Below are 14,156 nucleotides of genomic sequence, written 5' to 3' on the forward strand. Positions count from 1 at the left end.
TGCCTCCCGGGTTCAAGTGATTCTCCTGCCTCAGCCTCCCGAGTAGCTGGGATTACAGGTGCATGCCACCACGCCTGGCTAATTTTTGTATTTTTAGTAGAGATGAGGTTTCACCATGTTGGTCAGGCTTGTCTCGAACTCCTGACCTGAAGTGATGCACCCACCTTGGCCTCCCAAAGTGCTGGGATTACAGGCATGAGCCACTGCGCCCAGCCTGAAAATACTTTTGTAAATGTAAGACATACTGTACTACTGTTATTTATAAAGGGCAGTCAGTAAATGCTTTAGTTGAATTATGAGGCGGCAAAAAAATTTCAATATTTACATTCTTATGATGCTTTAGGCTTTTCAAAGTGCTTTCATGTAGCTGATCCCTTCTGGATAACAAGCCACTCTAAATCCATTTTGGAACAGGCAAGACATAAATAAATATTGGCAAGCTGAGTAAACAGGCTTAGAGATGTTTAACACCTTGCTCTGGGCAAAAAGTGAATCAAACCTAGCCAAGACTGGCATCTAAGTGGTCTGACTCCTAGCCAGTGTTTCTTCAGTTTTATTTTTTGTTGTTGCTCTTTGTTAAATTGTTGTTATTAGTGCTATTCATTTATTTTAGAGATGGAGTCTCGCCCTGTTGCCTAGGCTGCAGTGCAGTGGTGTGATCTCGGTTCACTGGGACCTCTGTGATTTTCAAGTGATTTTCCTGCCCCAGCCTCCCAAGTAGCTGGGATTACAGGTGCGCGCCACCACGCCTGGCTAATTTTTGTGTTTTTAATAGAGATGGGGTTTTGCCATGTTGGGAAGGCTGGTATTGAACTCCTGACCTCAGGCGATCTGCCGGCCTCGGTCTCCCAAAGTAATCACGATGGGATTACATGTGTAAGCCACTGTGCCTAGCCTATTCTTGTTAAATTGAAGCAGTTCTCAATAGTAAACAAAACCATAAAAATAATAATATTTGGCCAAGCACAGTGGCTCATGCCTGTAATTCCAGCACTTGGGGAGGGTGAGGTGGGAGGATCACTTGAGCCCAAGAATTCCAGACCAGCTTGGGTAACATAGCAAAACCGCGTCTCTACAGAAAAGAAATACAAAAAAAAATTTAAAAAAATTAGGTGGGCATGGTGGTATGCACCTGTAGTCCCAGCTACTCAGGAGCCTGAGGTGGCTCAATATACACTTTTGCAAGCTTATTTTATAACATTGTTTTATAACATTTCTTTTTAAAGTCTGCCATACTATAATAATAAAGTTTTCATTTTACTGGTAACATAGTATTCCCTTTTATTGATATGCTGTAATTTATTTATCTGGAATTAGGGGTTATGTTTGAGAAGACCGGGAGTAAGCCTTCCTAGACTTATATCGCTAGCTGTGGAAACCAAAGATCCCAAGATAATGTGACTATGCTACATACTGGGGCAATTGCTTTTATTTATTTATTTTATTCATTCATTTAAAAGATGAAGAGGTAGGGTGTGGTAGCTCATGCCTGTAATCTCAGTCCTTTGGGAGGCGGAGGCAGGTGGATCACCTGAGGCCAGGAGTTCGAGAGCAGCCTGACCAACATGGAGAAACCCTGTCTCTGCTAAAAAATACAAAATTAGCACGGTGTGGTGGCGCATGCCTGTAATCCCAGCTACTCGGGAGGCTGAGGCAGGAGAATCACTTGAACCTGGGAGGCTGAGGCTACAGTGAGCCGAGATTGCGCCATTGCACTCCAGCTTGGGCGAGAAGAGTGAAATTCTGTCTCAAAAATAAAAGTAAAATAAATAAATAAATAAAATATGGGGTCTCACTATGTTGGCCTGGGCTGTTCTCAAACTCCTGGGATCAAGTGATCCTCCCACCTTGGCCTCCCAAAGTGCTAGGATTACAGGCGTGAGTCACTGTGCCCAGCTGGGGCAATTGCTTTTAATTTTAGTTGCATGGAAGAAGGGTTTGGTACTAAGATAAATGAGCTGGGCATGGTGGCTCACGCCTGTAATCCCAGCACTTTAGGAGGCTGAGGTGGGCAGGTCATGAGGTCAAGAGATCAAGACCAGCCTGGCCAACATGGTGAAACCCTGTCTCTACTGAAAACACAAAATACAAAAAAATACACGAGAATCACTTGAACCCGGGAGGTGGAGGTTGCAGTGAGCTGAGATCGCGTCACTGCACTCCAGCCTGGCGACAGAGCAAGACTCCACCTCAAAAACAAAAACAACAACAAAAAAAGGGAAATGTAAGTAAAAAAAATACTGAAAAAGAGTTTATTTTTTAATGTTTAAAACTCTTTAACGCTCTGCACTTGGCATGGTAGCAAAAAAGCTCTTTCTTCCTTAGGTAGCTGGCTTAATTTTTCTTTTGTGGTTCACAATGATGTACATTTAAATTTGACCTCTAAGCAATTTTTGTGGTGTTCCAAACGGAATACTTTAGCTAACTCTACTTTGCAACCTGCAAACTTCTTATGTGGAAACCCCAAACTAAGTTTGGCCTGTGTTCCCTACATACCTCAGAGGAAATTGTGTTTTGGCTTTGTTCCACTATTTACTAGCCTTGTAGTCCAGGGTTGCACCGTACAGTAGCAGCGTGGCAGAGGATCTGAATTCCGTAAACATTCTGTTCTTTAAACCACTCGTTGGTGGCTGACTCCACCCTGAGAGTGTAGGTGTGTGTGTAGGTGGGTAGGTGGGTGGGTAGGTAGGGGTGGTGGAAGTTGGTGGTACCCTATGCTAATTTATAAAATGGCACTCTGACCTGGCGCGGTGGCTCATGCCTGCAATCCCAGCACTTTGGGAGGCCGAGGTGGGCGAATCACCCGAGGTCAGGAGTTCGAGACCAGCCTGGCTAACATGGTGAAACCTCATTTCTACTAAAAATACAAAAAATTATCTGGGCATGGTGGCGCATACCTGTGTAGTCCCAGCTACTTGGAAGGCTGAGGCAGGACAATCGCTTGAACCCAGGAGGCGGAGGCTACAGTGAGCCGAGATCACATCATTACACTCCAGCTTGGGCAACAAGAGGAAACTCTGTCTCAAAAAAAAAAAAAAAAAAAAAGGCCGGGCACGGTGGCTCACGCCTATAATCCCAGCACTTTGGGAGGCCGAGGTGGGTGGATCATGAGGTCAGGAGATCGAGACCACCTTGGCTAACACGGTGAAACCCCATCTCTACTAAAAATACAAAAAATAGTCGGGCACGGTAGCAGGGACCTGTAGTCCCAGCTATTCGGGAGGCTGAGGCAGGAAAATGGCGGGAACCCGGGAGGCGGAGCTTGCAGTGAGCCAAGATCCGGCCACTGCACTCCAGCCTGGGCGACAGAGTGAGACTCCGCCTCAAAAAAAAAAAAAAAAAAAAAAAGGCACTCTTTAACAGAACCCCAGTGGAAGAGGGGAGAGGATGTGTCTTTTAGCCAAGTCAGTTTCTTGGAGCCTGTTTCTCCTTATTTGTAAAGCTAAGTTACTTATGTTTGACTAGCCTGACTCAGGAGGTTGTCCAGAGGGTCAGATTAGATAACACACATGAAAGTGCCTCATGAACAATGTGATATCAATATTTAATAATAAAAATAATTATTATCGCACCCATGGCCTCATTTCTTTCCAGCCACTTGGCATGCCCCCGTAGTACAGGGACAAAATTGTACAGATGGGCCTGCTTGGTTCAACTTTTTTCGTGTGTTTTTGAGACAAGGTCTCACTCTGTCGCCCAGGCTTGGCTAACTGCAACCCCTGCCTCCGGGGTTCAAGCAACTCTCCTGCCTCAGCCTTCCAAGTAGCTGGGTTTACAGGTGCCCACCACCATGCCTGGCTAATTTTGTATTTTTAGTAGAGATGGAGTTTCACCATGTTGGCCAGGCTGGTCTCGAACTTCTGACCTTGGGAGATCCACCCGCCTCAGCCTCCCAAAGTGCTGGGATTACAGGCGTGAGCCACTGCGCCCGGCCTACTTAGGGCAATTTTTGTAAAGTATTTTGAATCCGTGCATGAAAATGACTAAGGAAAAAGGTGCAACCTTCTCTCTATGACACCCAGGTCCTAAACTCAAGATTTGTGGTTAGTTCTGGGCAGGCTGGTGGCTCACACCTGTCATCTCCACACTTTGGGAGCCCGAGGCAGGCGGATCACCTGAGGTCAGGAGTTCAAGACCAGCCTGGCCAACATAGCGAAACGCTCTCTTTATTAAAAATGCAAATATTAGCCGGCTGCGGTGGTGGGAGCCTGTAATCCCAGCTACTTGGGAGGGTGAAGCACGAGAAATTGCTTGACCCCGGGAGGCAAAGGTTGCAGTGAGCCGGGATGCCGCCCCTGCACTCCAGCCTGGGCAACAGAGCGAGACTGTCTAAAAAAAAAAAAAAAAAAAAAAATTGTGCAGTTGGTTCTGTTCTGTTTGGCACCCAGCCTGGTGCTATGTTGTATTGCACTTTGTTGCCAATCTACCGGAAGGATTTTGGTCTAGGTAGGTCACCTTTACTTTAAACAGGCCAAGGTATCAGGCCCCCTTTACGTTCACACGGAAAAGACTCACGTCATATGTTAGTAATTATTTATCAGGTTAGGAACTGTCTGGTTAGACTTTCTTTGGCCCTGGTCATTAATTCATGGAGTCATAGACCGAAAGCCCATTCCGTAAGGGTTTCAGCTAACATGAGTCCAAGTCGTCTTTCTACATACGAGGAAACTGAATCCCTGGAGTTTAAGTGACTTGAGCTGTGCATGAACCGCGGTACTGGGCGTGGAATCCATTCTTGTGAGTCATCCTCTTAACTTTTCGTAAAATATGTTGCAAAGACACCATAAAACCATAGAATACCACCTGGAGCATGCTCCTTCAGTTAAAAAGAAAGCAAAAATCTTACAGGAGACAGCAAAGAGTTTGGGATGCCCGTGGATGAACACCATTTCAGCCCTGCTATCTTCTCCGCCTCCACCTGCCTCGCCTGCTCCCACTTCCTGGACTACCTGACCTAGCTCCGCCTCCTCCAGGTGGCCCCACCGCTTCCTGGTAGCCCAGCCCCTCCCCCGCCTCCCGCCAAGCGGAACCAATGTCTGTCCGCTCTGGGGTCGGCCGGATCTTTCTCACTCAGACTCTTCGCAGCGGTGACTCGGCAGCAGCGTCTCGCGTCATCAGTGACAGCCCCGACCCTTGCTACGCTTTGCGTCGCTCTGCCAGAAGCAGTCGCCTCCTCCTTGGCAAATAGTCCTCGGCAGGGTCCGAGTTCTTGGTTAATCCGAGAGGAGAGGCACGAGAAGTTGCAGTGCGGGGACACGGAAGCGACTAGACAAGGAGGCCAGGGAGCGAAGTTTCCTCAATAGTGTGTGAAGTTAGTTAAAAACTCTCTCCTTCCTTAGGATCCCTCCGCCTGCAGTAGCGGTGGTGAGGCCGAGGGAGCCGCCATTTTGGATGTTCGGTTCCTGCTGCCACTGCTGCCGCCGCCCCCGGAGCTGCTGGTTTCATTCGAGGTTTCGGGCCGGTGAGTGTCACTGGCGGCACTGAGAGCATATTGCTGCTTTTGCCCCGCCGCTGGCGCGGGCGCTCGACCGGAAGCTTCCTGTCAGTTTCAGGGGTCCGGTCCTAGGCTGTGGGTGTTGAGAAGAGAGGACAGAGAGGCTGGGCCAGGAGGGGCCGGGAGCCCCAGGGGCTGCTCCGACTTCTGGAGGGCCGACCCCGAGGCCTCGGACCGGGAGGTTCCGCGCGCAGCGGTGTTCCGGGTAGTGGCGTTGCCCCGCGGGTACGGGCCTCCTTGAACCTTTGACTTTCTCAGGCTGCGATCTTTGAGGGCTCATTCAGGGAGCCTGGGGTTTAGCGCGGCGGGCCCCACCCCCGCGTGTCTTCTCTGAGCCACGTACCAGCGTTTTTGTGTCTTGTACCCGTGTCAGGTCTCTCAGATAACTCTCAATATTTCCAAATGCCCAGTTAATCGCTGCCTGCCCCTGCAGTGCCGTCCTCTCGGAACCAGACAGACATCGGCCTCGCCTCTCTCTAACCTTCCAGCCAACTTCTTTCCCAATTTTCCGCGCGCGCGTGTGTGTGTGTTTGTTGTTGTTTTGTTTTTTTCAGCCTACCTGCGATTGTGCTGTTTACCCTTTTCTCAGCTCCTGGGCCTGCGGACGTCAGCGTCTAATAATTCTCCCGGGCTTCCTGATTGCCTGAAAGAGTCGGGACGATTCAGTTGATTGTTTCCCGGTTAGGAGACTTGGTGTAGGAGATCCATCGAACCACTCGCTCAGAGTGTGTTTCAGCAGTAATGTTTATGAGGCAGATTAAATGGCTTTTGGGAGGCGGGAGCTGTCAAATGTTTTCTCATTTGTGGATTCCCTCCCTGTGCTGAACACTTAGCTTTTTGGTACTCACTGATACTTGTGTGGTGTTTTTTTTTTTTCCTCCTTCCCTATTACATATCCCTGAGCATGGAAATCTGTCCATGGAGAAAAATATTAATCTGAGGTAGGTAGAAAGGAGAGTTGGGCTGCTTTACAGTGATTCGTTAACTGAGGAGAGGAGTTAGTGCTTTCTTAGTGACCTTAACTTTGAGGTGTTTGTACAGTAATGATCTTTGCTGACTGATTCTAAAAAATACTTGTAATGACTTCATGTATTGGGTTTTTCTGGGGATAGTTGAATTTTAAATATTCACTTCCACCCTTCCCTAGAATACTTGTCAAATACCTAAGTTGTCATACAGCCTAACTTTCAAGTTTGAAAAATATGAACCCTCTAAGTACTAGTAATCTAGTCACTTTTATTCTAAAAGCATGTTTGCAGTCTAGCATGCTTGAATGAAAAGTATTTCTTTGTTTTAATTTTTATTATTATTATTATTTTTTGAGACGGAGTCTGGCTCTGTCTCCAGGCTGGAGTGCAGTGGCACGGTCTCGGCTCACTGCAACCTTCGACTCACTGCAACCTACGCCTCCTGGATTCAAGCAATTCTCCTGCCTCAACCTCCCAAGTAGCTAGGACTAAAGGTGCACGCTGCCACGCCCGGCTAATTTTTTGTTGTTGTTGTATTTTAGTAGATATGGGTTTCACCATGTTGCCCAGGCTGATCTCGAACTCCTGAGCTCAGGCAATCCGCCCACCTTGGCTTCCCAAAGTGCTAGGATTACAGGCGTGAGCCACGGTGCCTGGTGAATAAAAAGTATTTCACAGTAATTCACTGATATATTTCCTACGTTTCAAGTTAGGCAGTGTGATTGAATCACCCTTATTTCATCTCAGCCTGGGTTTTTACATCTGCAAAAGAGAAGTTAACTTATTTGAGATCACAGTCTAGTGGATGAAATTTAAATTTATAACTTGAACTGAGTCAAGCTTTTTAATACTGCTAAGCCACATATATAGATGCATTATTCTTATCAGGTTATTGAAATGAGATTGTAGATAAATTCCTGTATGGGTCATATGATGTCTCAGGAGAAAACAATATTTTCAGTGTAAATACTCAGTGATCTTGTTATTCGTTTTAAGGAGATTTTTCAAAAACATGTTAGTTACTATTAGATATGTGAGTTCTGTATTACCCTGAAGCTATGTAATTTTCTCTTTTGGTTTAAAGGAACTGTCAAACACTGAACACCTATGTAATGATCGCTCATTTACTAAGTATGCCCTTGCAGTTACTACTGAAATGTGCCATTTCTGACTTAGACTTTTCAAGTAAGGTGTTAGCAGAGCTATCACATAGATGTTAGTTAACTCAGTGTTTTTCATGCTTTAATATGTTGGTATTTAAATGTCATTCAGGCGGGTGCTCTGTGGCTCATGTTTGTAATCCCAACACTTTGGGAAGTGGAAGGTGGATCCCTTGAGCCCAGGAGTTAGAGGCCAGCCTGGGCAACATAGTGAGACTCTGTCTCTACCAAAATATTTTAAAATATTAAACTTTTTTTTTTTTTTTTTTGAGACGGAGTCTCGCTCTGTCGCCCAGGCTGGAGTGCAGTGGCCGGATCTCAGCTCACTGCAAGCTCCTCCTCTCGGGTTCACGCCATTCTCCTGCCTCAGCCTCCCCAGTAGCTGGGACTACAGGCACCCGCCACTTCGCCCGGCTAGTTTTTTGTATTTTTTAGTAGAGACGGGGTTTCACCGTGTTAGCCAGGATGGTCTCGATCTCCTGACCTCATGATCCGCCCATCTCGGCCTCCCAAAGTGCTGGGATTACAGGCTTGAGCCACCGCGCCCGGCCAAAATATTAAACTTTTAAAAATTCATTCTTAGATAGTTTGCATTCACTGGGGGAAGGGTCCTTTTGCCTTAACAAATTCCTAGCAAAGTATTGTTTAGTTCACCATTGATCAGTGCATATTTGAATATCTGCTTTGTGTTTAGGAAACCTCCGTTTCTTTTGGGAGCAGTTGCTTATTCTTTGGTCTGACCTCTGTCATTGTTAGCAGTTCTAGATTTGAGGGCAGATTTTAGAGTGAAACTATAAAGTACAGAAATTGCCAGGAATGCCTTGGTGATATTTCACCCCAGTGTTTATTTTAAAAAGGAGTTTTAAAAATCAGTGGTATGCAAACCAAAACCAACTTCTTTATGATTTATAAAAACTCTTATTTTTTATTATTTTTATTGTTTGAACAGGGTCTCACTCTGTTGCCCAGGCTGGAGTGCAGTGGTCTCTGCTCACTGCAGCCTGGACCTCCTGGGCTCAAGCAATCCTCCTACCTCAGCTCTCCACATAGCTGGGACTACAGGCGTGTGCCACCACGCAGGGCTAATTTTTGTATTTTTTGTATTGATAGTATTTTGTCATGTTGCGCAGGCTGGGCTCAAGCAATCCTCTTGCCTTGGCCTCCCAAACAAAGTGCTGGGATTACAGGTGTGAGCCACCTCACCTGGCCAAAACTCTTTAATTTATACAAATTTAAAAAATTGAATGAGTATTTTCCAAGAGATTATTTTTAATTTAAAAAGTTGAATTGGCAACCTACATACCAAAACACATTTTCCACAATGCTTAATCCCCTTATTTGCATTTGACGAGGATTTTAAAATTTTGTGTATATAGCAGGACTTAATTGCTATCAAAACTTTAAAACTCTTACTTAGAGCTTCAGAAAATTAAGAAATACTATTTTAAGTGCTTGTAATTTAGTCTATCCTTGCTTCATGAATTGTTTTCAGTTCTTGTTGTTTTGTTTTGTTTTTTGAGACAAAGTCTTGCTCTGTCTCCCAGCCTGGAGTACAGTGGCTGGATCTCGGCTCACTGTGCAACCTCCACCTCCTGGATTCCAGTGATTTCTGCTGCTTCGGCCTCCCAAGTAGCTGGGGTTACAAGCGTGCGCCACCATGCCCAGCTGATTTTTGTATTTTTAGTGGAGGTGGGGTTTCACCATGTTGGCTAGGCTGGTCTTGAACTCCTGACCTCAAGTGATGCACCCACCTTGGCCTCCCAAAGTGCTGGGATTATAGGTGGGAGCCGCTGTGCCCAGTCTGTTTTCAGTTCTTGATTTTGGCTTTCTTTATTCTCTGTTGCTTTTACTCAGTTTCTAATGCAGAATAGTGTTGAAAGTAGCAAACAATTTTTTTTCCAACTCCTCTCAGCTTATAACTAACAAGCAATTTTATTTTTATTGATTTATTGATTGAGACGGGTTCTCACTCTTTCACCCAGGCTGGAGTGCAGTGGTACAATCTCAGCTCACTGCAGCCTCAACCTCCTCCCAGGTTCAAGTGATCCTCTTACTTCAGCCTCCTAAGTAGCTGGGACTGTAGGCATGTGCCGCTGGATTTATTATTATTTTTTTGTATAGACGGGGTTTCGCCACATTCCCCAGGCTGGTTTCGAATTCCTGGGCTCAGGAGGTCCTCCCACCTCTGCCTCATAAAGTGCTGGTATTAAAGGTGTGAGCCACCATGCCTTGCCCACAAGCAATTTTAAACTTAAGAGAGTAGGCCGGTGCAGTGGCTCATGCCTGTAATCCCAGCACTTTGGGAGGCCGAGGCAGGCGGATCACTTGAGGTCAGGAGTTTGATACCAGCCTGGTCAACATGATGAAATCCCATCTCGACTAAAAATAAAAAAGTTAGCCAGGCATGGTGGTGCGCATCTGCATTCCCAGCTACGTGGGAGGCTGAGGCAGGAGGATTGCTTGAACTGGGAGGTGGAGGTTGCAGTGAGCTAAGATTGTGCCCCTGCACTCCAGCCTGGGTGACAGATGGAGGCTCTGTCTCAAAAAAAAAAAAAAGAAAAAAAAAATTAAGATAGCCTATAGGTTTATATAATCTTTTGTATTTCTTGGCTTACAGGTTTTGAAATTATCCTTGTTGGCCGGGTGGCTCACGCCTGTAATCCCAGCACTTTGGGAGGCCGAGGCAGGTGGATCATGAGGTCAGGAGATGGAGACCATCCTGGCCATCATGGTGAAACCCCATCTCTACTAAAAAATACAAAAATTAGCTGAGCATGATGGTGCATGCCTATAGTCCCAGCTACTTGGGAGCCTGAGGCAGGAGAATCACTTGAACCCGGGAAGTGGAGGTTGCAGTGAGCTAAGATCGTGCCACTGCACTCCAGCCTGGGGACGGAGCAAGACTCCGGCTCCAAAAAAAAAAAAAAAAAATCTTTGTCAAAATGTAGTAGCATTTTTCTAGTTGCCTTTTTGTATAGAAAATTTTATTTCAATGAGGTCAAGAAAGAGAAAAGAGAAAAAAAGAGTTGTCTTTTTTTTTTTTTTTTTTTTTTTGAGACGGAGTCCCCCTCTGTTGCGCAGGCTGGAGTGCTGCACTGGAGCGATCCCCGCTCACTGCCACCTCTGCCCCCGGGTTCAAGCAATTCTCCTGCCTCAGCCTCCCAAGTAGTTGGGACTACAGGTATGCGCCACCATGCCTGGCTAATTTTTGTGTTTTTAGTAGAGACGAGTCTCACTCTGTCGGCCAGGCTGATCTCGAATTCCTGGGCTCAAGTGATCCACCAGCCTTGGCCTCCCAAAGTGCTGGGATTACAGGTGTGAGTGCGGTGTCATTTTTACTTTGAAGATACATGTGAAGTTTTTTCTTCACTGACAAAGTAACACAATACACTTAATATGGCATGAGTTTTGGTTGCTGAAGAAACTGGTTAAAGTTTGAAGGGTCCAGAAGTGGGAGAAAAAAAACATACTTGACAAATGTGTTGAGTCAGCATTAACACTTTAGCATAAAAGGGCAAGGTTTAGGATGAGATGATTGAAATGAAAAATGGGTACTCGGAAATTTTACTTTTAAAAAAAGCCTACTCAGACCATTGGAGAAATTTGATTAGTAAATTATAAATGTTGTTGGCAAGAAATTAAGTAGGTTTAGAAGGAAGAAGGCAGTTTTTTAAAAGATGAGGAAAAAATACATGTGATTTTTGTAACTTATAAATAATTAAAAACATCTTATTTTTTATTTACTTTTTTGAGACAGGGTCTCACTCTGTCACCCAGGCTGGAGTGCAGTGGTGCCATCTCGGCTTACTACAGCCACCACCTCCCGGATTCCTGCAATTCTCATGCCTCAGCCTCCCTAGTAGCTGGGACTGCAGGCATCTGCCACCACACCTGGCTAATTTTTGTATTTTTAGTAGAGACGGGGTTTTTTCACGTTGACCAGGCTGGTCTCGAACTCCTGACCTCAGGTGATTCACTTACTTCAGCCTTGCAAAGTGCTGGGATTATAGGCATGAGCCCCTGAACCTGGCTGAAATATTTTAAATATTTCAAAGATATGTAAAGATGTTACACGTTTTCTAAACCTAAAAATAAACTTCACTGGCCAGGCCTGGTGTCTCATGTCTGTAATCCCAGCACTTTGGGAGGCCAAGTGGGAAGGATCACTTGAGGACAGGAGTTCGAAACCAGCCTGGGAAACACAGTGGAACCCTGGCTCTACGAATTTTTTTCTTTTTTCTTGAGACAGAATCTCCCTCGGTCACCCAGGCTGGAGTGCAGTGGTGCGATCTCGGCTCATCTCAACCTCCGCCTCCTGGGTTCAAGCGATTCTCCAGCCTCAGCTTCTGAAGTAGCTAGGATTACAGGTGCCCGCCACCATGCCCAGTTAATTTTTGTACTTTTAGTAGAGATGGGGTTTCACCATATTGGCCAGGCTGGTCTTGAACTCCTGACCTCGGGTGATCCACCCTCCTTGGCCTCCCAAAGTGCTGGGATTACAGGCATGAACCACCATGCCTGGCCCCAAATTTTTTAAAGTAGCTGGATATGGTGTCTTTGCCAGTAGCCTTAGCTGCTTGGGAGGCTGAGGCAGGAGGATCACTTGAACCCAGGAGTTCAGGGCTGCAGTGAGCTAGGACTGTGCCATTGCACTCCAGCATGGGTGACAGAGATAGACTATCTCAAAAAAAAAAAAAAAGTAAAAAACACTTCTTTTGCTTCTTTTTATGACTGAACAATTTCTCAACAGTGAGGTTTCGTTAAATAGGTCCACTACCTTGAGCTGTAAAAACACTAATGGACCTCCTTTTGCTTTGTGTTGTACAACTGTATAATCATTTATATAAGTTAGCTCTTTCAACCAATACACATTGAGTATCCCTTATCTGAAATGCTTGAGACCAGAAGTGTTTCATATTTTGGAATTTTTTGGATTTTGGAATATTTGCATTACACCAGTTGTACATCCCTAATCCTAAAATCCAAAATCTGGAACACTTGAAGAGCATTTCTTTTTTTTTTTTTTTTTTTTTTTTTTTTTGAGACGGAGTCTCACCCTGTTGCCCAGGCTGGAGTGCCTTGGCGCGATCTCGGCTCACTGCAAGCTCCGCCTCCCGGGTTCATGCCATGCTCCTGCCTCAGCCTCCTGAGTAGCTGGCACTACAGGTGCCCGCCATCACGCCTGGCTAATTTTTTGTATTTTCAGTAGAGACGGGGTTTCACTGTGTTAGCCAGGATGGTCGCGATCTCCTGACCTCGTGATCCGCCTGCCTTGGCCTCCCAAAGTGCTGCGATTACAGGCGTGAGCCACCACGCCCGGCCTTGAAGAGCATTTCTTCAAGCATCATGTCAACAATAAAAAAATGTCAGGTTTTGGAGCATTTCAGATTTTGGATTAGGGATGTTTACCCTATAGTGTTACATCATCTATTCTATGACAGTCGTAATTACCCAAAATTTTAACAGATTATCAATGAATATGCTTCAATATTTCTCTCAGTGCTTAGTTAAGTACTGTATATACTCATGTAAATGTACATATGTAGAATTTTTTTGTTTTTACTAAGGAGAGATCCTATTATTTATATTACTCTATAACACGCTTTTTTTTTTTAAACATGTCATGGTCAGTAAATATAATTCTTTTTCTTGTTTTGTTTTGTTTTTTGAGACAGAGTCTTACCCTGTCGCCTAGGTGGAGGCAACCTCCACCTCCTGGGTTTAGCGATTCTCCTGCCTCAGCCTTCAGAGTAACTGGGATTACAAGCACCTGCCACCACACCCAGATAGTTTTTGTATTTTTAGTAGAGATGAGGTTTTGCCATGTTGGCCAGGCTGGTCTCAAACTCCTGACCTCAAGTGATCTGCCTGCTTTGGTCTCCCAAAGTGCTGGGATTACAGGCATGAGCCATCACGCCCGGCCAATATAATTCTTTTTTATTTTGGTTTTTTTTGAGACGGAGTTTTGCTCTTGTTGCCCAGGCTGGAGTGCAATGGCGTGATCTCAGCTCACTGCAACCTCCGCCTCCCAGGTTCAAGTGATTCTACTGCCTCAGCCTCCCTAGTAGTTGGGATTATAGTCATGTGCCACCATGCCCCGCTAATTTTGTATTTTTAGTAGAGACGTGGTTTGTCCATGTTGGTCAGGCTGGTCTTGAACTCCTGACCTCACATGATCCGCCTGCCTCGGCCTCCCAAAGTGCTGAGATTACAGGCGTGAGCCACTGCGCCTGGCCAATATAATCTTTATTATTATTTTTTAAAATAAGAGATGAGATTTTGCTGTGTTGCTCAGGCTGGTCTTAAACTCCTGGGCTCGACCAGTCTGCCTGCATCGGCCTCCCAAAGTGTTGGGATTACAGGCGTGAGCTACCGCACCCAGCCACTATAATTTTTTATTATTATTATTGTTGTTGTTGCTGTTGTTGTTTTAAGATGGAACTTCGCTCTGTTGCCCAGGCTGGAGTGCAGTGGCATGATCTTGGCTCACTGCATACTCCGCCTCCCAGGTTCACGCCGTTCTCCTGCATCAGC

General features: G+C 45.6%; 1 protein-coding gene across 3 annotated transcripts in view; it reads left to right on the forward strand.

Annotated features, from left to right (window-relative positions):
* The first annotated feature begins 5,021 nt into the window (after positions 1 to 5,021).
* The window catches only part of AP1G1 (adaptor related protein complex 1 subunit gamma 1), an 88,474-nt gene continuing 79,339 nt past the window's right edge, over positions 5,022 to 14,156 (forward strand). For 2 of the 3 annotated variants that reach the window (XM_025369980.1, XM_025369982.1), the window contains exon 1: positions 5,022 to 5,461. The gene's annotated coding sequence lies outside the window, so the exon portion shown is untranslated. Of the gene's footprint in view, positions 5,462 to 5,546; positions 5,720 to 14,156 lie in introns of all 3 variants that reach the window. The other variant, XM_025369981.1, reaches the window with a different exon arrangement.

The sequence above is a fragment of the Theropithecus gelada genome, chromosome 20 (genome assembly GCF_003255815.1).
Source record: "Theropithecus gelada isolate Dixy chromosome 20, Tgel_1.0, whole genome shotgun sequence".
Lineage (NCBI taxonomy): Eukaryota > Metazoa > Chordata > Mammalia > Primates > Cercopithecidae > Theropithecus > Theropithecus gelada.